This window comes from Hirundo rustica, chromosome 1 (assembly GCF_015227805.2).
Source record: "Hirundo rustica isolate bHirRus1 chromosome 1, bHirRus1.pri.v3, whole genome shotgun sequence".
NCBI classification, from domain to species: Eukaryota; Metazoa; Chordata; class Aves; order Passeriformes; family Hirundinidae; genus Hirundo; species Hirundo rustica.
This window is the reverse complement of record NC_053450.1, coordinates 140,171,622-140,179,967: the sequence shown is the minus strand read 5'-3', so window position 1 is coordinate 140,179,967 and position 8,346 is coordinate 140,171,622.

The following is an 8,346-nucleotide window of genomic DNA, read 5'->3' as shown; positions in this document are numbered from 1 at the left end:
GTTTGGCAGAAAACTTCCTTGTCAGGGAAGTCTAAAATTTTCTTCCAGTAAAGGAAAGGAGGAAGGATTTGGAAGGTCATCCCCTGCACAGATAACAGAATAAATGCTCTCATTAGCCCCCACAATATCTTTGTTGTATTTTTCTGAGCTCTAATAAATCAGAATTCAGTTCATGTTCAGATCAGTATTCTATGATATACAAAATTATAGGGTAGTGTTTAAAATAAAAGCAACCAAAAATCTCAATCAGATATTACCTGATCAAAGCAGTAAAAGAGAGGTACTGTAGTTCTACTCTGGTTTTCTCCATAATAAGGTGCACTTCTTCATTCTTGTACATTAGGGAAAGTGAAATGTCATGGGTCCTTTATAAGGATGTAATAATACAAAAGTTGATTAGGTTCTTCAGCAGAATGATGTTCACGTTACATCATATCATCACCTTCCAGGGTTTTATGCAGTCTTCTTGAGAAAACTCATGATTATGGAATCATTGTGGAGACAGGAATTTTACTTTAAGTCAGCTTGGAAAGAAATAGTCCCCAGAATTAAAGTAACAAAATATGGCAGCTCACCTTGCCTTTCTGGTATCCTACACTGATAAGCTGAAATTCTGTTCATCAGGATAGTGTTCAATTGAAACACACAGTTTCTATCCACAGTATGACCCAGACAGTTAAAACATTTAGGCACCTTCATTCTTCCCAGAAACAAAAATGAAAAATCAAATGAACACAGTCTCATCACGCAGCAGAGAAGTCTCCCATCCTGCCAGCACCCAGCCTGTGGCAATTTCACAGTGCCACTGTGTGCTCCCAAAGCAAAGGAAAAGCAGCTCCTCAACATGAATAAACGTCTCTTACTTCTGGGTCCTGGTTTCCTAGAGGAAACCAGGAATTCACCTCCCATTCTGCTGCCCCCATCACCTGGCCACCCCCATCATTCCTTTGTGAGCATTTTGCTGAAGGCCAAGGAAAAAGTGATCCTTTCTTGCATGCTGGCTGGAGAAAGCACAGAGAGCATACATCTTCCACTGACAGCCCCCAGCCTGACAATTGAACTGCTCCCTTTGGACAAAAGGCTTTGAGATTCTGCATTTCCCACATGCATGGAAAGAACAGCATAGCATAGCATAGCATAGCATATAATTTCTCTGTCAGATGCTGTGGGGGGCACTGTAAAGATCAAGTCCATCAAATATCCTTTAGAAATGGCACTGGCATAATTATCCTGCATCATGGTGGAAGAAATGGGATAGAAGACTTCTTGATGTCACTTTGTTTTATTCCAGTGTCCAGTGTGTCTCACACAATTTGCAAAGCACTTTCCAAGGGCAGACTGGATGCATTTGGAAATGCTCCTCTGTCCTGGCAGTCCAAAGAGAGGGTCAGAAATAAGCCATCTATGCTCTGAGTGAGAACTTGGAACTACAAACATCCTTTCCTGATGTAAAGAGCACAGTGCATTTTGAAATTAAAATACACTGTGCTTTCTGAGACTTGCTTGTGTTGCACTTCACCAGAGTCTACCACTGAGCTCAAAGACTTTATGAAAATAGACAAACCAGACAAACTCAGTCCTTAGCTTCTTGAGAGCTGCACTGGTGTTCACAGCTGATTTTACAACTTTCCTAGAGTACCTCTATAGTAAGAATCAAACCAAGACCTTTTCACAGTGAGGATTCTCAGGTACTGGAACAGGTTGCTCAGACATGTAGAGGTTCCACCAGTGATGATGTTCAGAACTGGACTGGACAATGTCCTGAGCAACCTGCTTCAGTTCACCCTTCACCAGGGCAGGGTGGACTAGATATCTAGACAGTTCTCCACCTGGAAATATTCTGTGAAATTTATTTTTCTTTACAATTAATTAGGACATTTTGATTTCCTATTTTTTTCATGAAAGCAGACAGCTAAGAAATGAAAAGTTGCTCAAGAACAATATTAACATAACTTGAAATAAAGCATAGAAAATTTGTCATTTCTCCTGTGTAAACTAAACAATAGAACATACAAACAGTCCAAACAATAGCACATACAAACGAGAATTCCTGATGAGGTTTTCCAGAAATTGGGAAAACATGAACAAAATGCCATCTCACGGCATTTTATTTAAATAACATGATGGCAAAAGATCTTTGCAGTTGTATAAGGAAATTTCTTCAGGCTAAAGGGATTTATTGAAAGGACAGAAATCACAAAGATACTTTCTACCTATGAAACCCAGAGCAGATAGAGATTGTCATTAATGCATGCTTGGAAATAAATACTCATGGAGTTGAGAAACTTAAAAATGCTAAGTTTGCTGACATCCCTTCCTCCTTATTTCATAAGAATTTTACACATCCCAACTTTATTTTAAGACTAGCTGCACCACCCGGACAACTAAGCATGAGTCTGCAGTGTATGAACATGCGTCAACAACCTTGTGGTGGCGACAGCCAACCACACTGGGGGCTGCATTAGTGAGAGCGTAGCCAGCACTTCAAGGAAAGTAATTCTCTTCCTCCATTCAGCACAAGACCTCATCATCACTGTGATGCCCAGGGCAGGCTCCCCAGCACGAGAGAGATACCAGTTCACTGGATTGAGACCAGAGAAGGGGCACCATGGTGGCTGAATGTAGCAGGGCACAGGACCTAGACCTCGTTTGGAGATGACCCCAGGTAGGGAACATGTTCTTGCTGTCTTCAGACATCTGATGGGAAGGTACAGGGAAGACACAGCCAGGCTGGTCTCTGAGGTATCTTGGGAAAGAACAAAGACCAACTGTTACAAATTGGATCAGAGAAATTTCTGTTAGATATTGTCACAGGCAAAAACTATTTTCTCCTTCAGGGAATTTCCATTAATTTAATTTATTTGACAATTAACATTTTAGTAATTACAGATTACAGGTATCAAGGGAGACTGAAAAAAAACAAACAACCCTCAGGAAAAATCCTGCTTTCCTTCCTACATTTCTTCCTCTCCCTCCCCAGACCTTTTGCTCCTTAGTGCCCTCATCCCAGGCCATGCTCAGCTCCTTTGCTGAGGCAGTGGTCAGTATGGGAGACTGGGACCAGTGCACAAAGGGCTGGTTCCTTCACTGGCAGCAGCTTCTCCAGGCTGCACCCTTCAGCTCCTGCTCTGGCAAAACCTTGGACCTAACCCCTGCCCAGGTATCCTCTTCTCTAATCCCTCCTCCTGCTCCATTGTGGACTTCTTTTGAAGAATTTTCAAACAGAAAAAGCGGGGAGTGAAGCAGGGAGTCTCACCAGCCAGGCACATGTTGATTCTTGATTTCAAATGCTGTGCAGAAAGTCACACATGTAAGTAACTGCATTTGCTCTCCCTACGCTGCTGCTCTTCAGCCAGGAGCTGGCTCAGCCCTGGAGCCATTGTGACACTCAGGCCGCAACCAAAGTCACGTCTGCATTTGCAAGCCTGCCTGGGCTCTGCCTGAAAGACTGCATGGGCTGAATTATTCTTCTTGCTTCTTCCTTCTGGCAGGGTAAAAATGCCCCTGAGACAGAAGGTCTGAAGACAGAAGGTTTGAAGAACAAAGAAGGTCCTGGCACTGCAGTTTCAGGGTGGGCTTGAGTCTAGGTCTCCTGCTCTCCTAAGAAATGATCTGACCACGAGCTGTGCAACAGGGACGCAACTCAGCCACCTGAATGGGACCTGCTTGTTCTTTTGCTCTTCAAAAGCAAAAGGTTTTATCTTATAGCTGCTCTTGACTGGTTTATGTGGACTTCAAAGGTTTTATCTTATAGCTGCTCTTGACTGGTTTATGTGGACTTCAAGTGGACAGTGTCAGGCATATTCTGACACCACCTAGAGATGAGGCCACTGGGGATATTAGAAATTAATTGACTGTATGGCTGGGTCCCCATGGATCTTGAAAAGACACAAATACAACTTGCTTAAATGTGGGGCACCAGCTATCCTCAGCTCCCTTCTTAGGCATGCCAAGTATTTATCAGCTTGTTTGGCCATCCAAATAAAATATCCCACCAATGGAGTTCTCCATCTTTCTTCACTTGCACTGTCACCCAGCGGATTTCTTCCACATGATGATGAACTGTAATCAAAGTCTTTTGTCCATTTTCTTGTACTTGCTTCAGTAAGAGCTTTCTCATCAAGGTTAGATTGATTCCAATAGGGGTAGGCTGCAGATCTCATATATAATTAAACCATAGGTAAGTGCATAATTTAATCATAACAATAGATAGGATGTAACAGGAGCTGAATACTATAATCACATCTTATCATTTCAACAAAGTTACACACACAAATATAATGGTGATTACTTGAACCTATCATAAGGTTGTCTACAAGTACAAAGTCACAATAGGTTCTCAATAGGTTCTCAACAGGTTCTCATACAGGCACATCCATCCCCTCAGGCCCGTACTCTGTTCTCCAGGGGTGCAGCTCTCTTGGGATTTAATTCCGACACAATGATTGGGTATATAGTATATACCATAGCATTGTGCAGTGTTAAAACATAAACTGTGCCTTTACTGCTGGTTGCATTATGGGTGAAATTAACTAGTTAACACCAAGAGTGGAATTCCCTTCTAAATTTACCTGCATTATCTCAGGTTACCTTTTGAATTCCAGTGGGCAAATTGCTTTCATCTCCTTTATCATTTCTGCCACAGTAAATTACACCCACAACTGAGAAGAATGTGTGGTGCAGAATGTACTAGAGTTGCCATACTGATTAGCACAAATAAAGCAGTGAGGGTGCTGTGCTCCAAGGTGGGAAAATCTGAGGAGTTCTTTTAAAAATAGATGGTCAAGAACAAAATTAAGCCAAATGAGGCAAACATTGTATCTGAGAAGTGTTTATCGGTAACCACAGAGAAAAATAAAAAGGAGTTACCCTACTAAAGAGGGGTAGAGAAGACAGAGCAAGAGGAAGGAAAATGCGAGGGGGAGAGAGAGAAGGAGAGCGAAAGATCGATCACGGTGGTGGCAGGCTCACAGCCAGGCAGACTCCAGGGTGAACAAGAGCCAGAGAGGGCAGGAGAACCAAAAGGCAGGACTCCCAAAACAAGTTCAAAAAGCCCTCAAAGAGCATCAAAAGGCAAAGGGCAGAACAGCCCCCAAAGAGCCCCCAAGGCTTGTGATGCAGTTACTTCCATGCCCAAAGTCCACCTGCTGACGAGACCACTTGCCCAGTCCAATGTCCCACTGCAGTCCATTGGCAGAGATCGTTTGCCATCTGATTGCAGAATGTCCCTGGGGTACAGTTTCCTTGGTGTTCCCCTGCTGACTGCCTGTCCCATGTGACACATGACATGGTTGCCAGGCAAGGTCGCCCCAGGGACAAGGCTTTGCTCCATCTTCTCCTAGCTGCCTCCTGGACAAGGCAGACGTGCACCCCTTCACCTTGTGCCCCTGACAACCATTGTTGAGGCGTAAAAAATGGAACTGGCTCCTCACAGAGGGTCTCCACCTTGTGGTTCAAGCTTGTTTATGTGTGAACCAAATTTAGTTCATGGTTAGCAATGATTGCTCCTGCACAAAGGAGAAGCAGTCCTTCCATGGTTAGCTGGATCTTCAGTGTGGGTGCATGGCATCACTCCCAGTATCATTCCTGGGAAGAGAAAACAGTACAAGTCCTGGAGGCGTTAGTCCAGACAGTGGCTCAAGTTGTTTAACACCTCGGGCTAGTGACAAATGTCCTTTCTCCCACTCAGGATATCTCTCTTCTGTCTCCTTAAATGCAGCTGAGTTGAATAGTAAAGATCTCTTTAGTCCGTCAGGGACAGTTTGGCCTTGACAGTCCTCAGGCAGAATCTCAACTTTCAATTCATGAATGCTTGCCGTACTACTGTTGCTGCTTCCTCCACCTTTCTGGGGGACGGCTCCTGCGATTATAGTCACCCTCCATGACTGGGATGCTCTCTGAATTTAGGACAGCACCGGTTAAAGGCACGGAATATCAAAACCCAGAATGTTTCCAACATGAATTTTAATTGCAGAGTGAGAAGCTGACATTTGCCTCTCAATACCTCCTCCTCTTATTCCCGACCGCGCTGCGCAAGCATTGCCGCCGCCTGCGGCTCACTGTCCCTTTCCCGACGCTGCTGAGCTGCGAGCAGCCTCTGTGCCTGCAGCCTCTTGGAGCGCTCCAAGCAACGCGTCCGAGCCTCTCTTCCTTTTCCTGACGGCGCTCAGCAGCGAGCAACCTGCAGCCTCCTCTCCCTTCCACTATCGCACTCGGCAGCAAGCAGTGTTTGATACCGATCCTGTTTCCTCTCTCTTTTAACTGAGCTTGCAGTCCTTTCGCCAAAACCTGCAGAGATCCAACCATTTCTCCCTCAGATTGTTTGTTGGCATACCTCTCCTTTTGGGAAAATAAATAGCAGATAAAACTGCTTTGCTGTTCCCTTTCCATACCTTTTGTTCGTCTAACACCACATTTATCCATTTAAGCCCTGCCTCAGGGCTACTCGAATTTCCATTTGCACATTTTGTGCCCGTGGGAGTTGGGCACAACTTGCGTTCTTCCCATCACTACCTGTCTGGAATTCATGGGTCATATCCCAAATGGACCCCTTTAACCCGGCATCCTGTTTGTGATGCCAAAAAACGGATGTCACACCCCTAAAGGGAAAGGAGCAGCAGAGACTTGTAAATGCTCATGGTTGAAAGAAATGACAAAAGTTAGAGGGTCTGCAAAAAATCACAAAGTTCTATTATACACTTGGTGTAGAAAATGGAGTGTTAGTCCTTGACCTACTATGCAAGTCAATGGATGGAAGGAAGGAAGGAAGGAAGGAAGGAAGGAAGGAAGGAAGGAAGGAAGGAAGGAAGGAAGGAAGGAAGGAAGGAAGGAAGGAAGGAAGGAAGGAAGGAAGGAAGGAAGGAAGGAAGGCCAAGCATTAATTCACTGGACTCTCATTTCGGAACTTCCAGCAAATGCAACATAACAACAAAGAGAAAGATTGTGCCTTCATCAAAAAGAAAATACCAGAAACCTTGACTTGCTGGAAGTCCAATGCCCAGTTCCTGGCCCTGCCCCAAGGAGCATATTTTATCTTATTAGAACTTAATAAAAAGTACATGAATAGCCCAGGGATCAAGGACAAGCATTCAGATTCTAGAAGACTGGAATGCACTACCTGCTTGAACCCCACACTGAACTGAGAGTTGCTGGAGCCATCTTTCCACACTGTAAGGCAGATTCCCAACCCTCAGAGTTAACCTAAAGGCACTGGCCTGTGCCCAGTGGGTACCCTGACTGGGCGGCTTCTACCACCAGGCCAGTTCCTAGGTTTCAACAAGTTAGGAGCTACGGGAAATCACTTCTAAGTGCCTTTCTGACATACCTATCTCAAAACACCTGTGCATGGAAAAGGGAATCACCAGGATCCAACCTGCCCTAGGTGCTGAGTGCAGCAGGAGATAACAGAACATTGCTGAGAGCCTGCCTGCCTATTTTACACTCACAAGCACCAAGCCTGTCTTCCCTAGATGGGAGAGAAGAAATACAGCTTTTCTTGGTATGTACCGGCAGGATAGGAGAGTTGCTTCTCTCAAAGGCAAGGAGAAGTGCCTGCCTGTGACATACTGTCTGGACACCTCTTTAGCACTGTCACATCTGAGCCTAATGTTCTTCTTAGCCTGAAACCACTCCAATCACTGTCACCAGCGTCAACGCCACCAGGCTACAGGGTGGGTTTTGGACTTGGAAAGAGCCTTTCTATTACTGCTACTGCATGAAGCTCTGGCGTATCACACCGGTGATATTCTTGTGGGCTGCCAACTGGAGTCGCGAACCCTTCTTTCAAAGTCTTTTATTTCTTCCACTGTCACTCTCCCGTTTTCTAAACCAGTACACTGAGAGAACGAACACTGCAAAATAGTACAATGTACCATTGTCTGTGTTTTACTTTCAGATGGAAGAATAATGCACAGCAGTGAAGTAGCGACGGCAGCAGCTTCGGGGAAAATATAAAAAGCAGATGACGTCCAGAGGATGAAACCTGGCGCGGGGCCGTGCCGGGAAGCGGCAGGGTCAGCACGGAGCCAAAGCCGGGCTCCGGGCAGCGGTCAGCACGGCGGGCGCTGCAAACGAGCTGCGACCCGCTGAGCCGGGGGGAAAAACGGAGGTCAGGGGGAACACGAACCCGGGTCGGGGCGCGGGGAGCCCGCTCTGCCCGCCCGGCCCCCACTACCAGTCCCCGGGAGGCGGCGGAAGCCCCGCTGAGTCATGGCGGGGGCGGTTCTGTCCGCTGAAAAAGCCGTTCCGAGGTCCTGATTCAGAGCGGAGGGCTGCTCTGAACTCCTCTCCCACTTTCTTCTCCTCTCCTCCCCTTCTCTCCCGCACAGACCGCACCGTCGTCCCCCG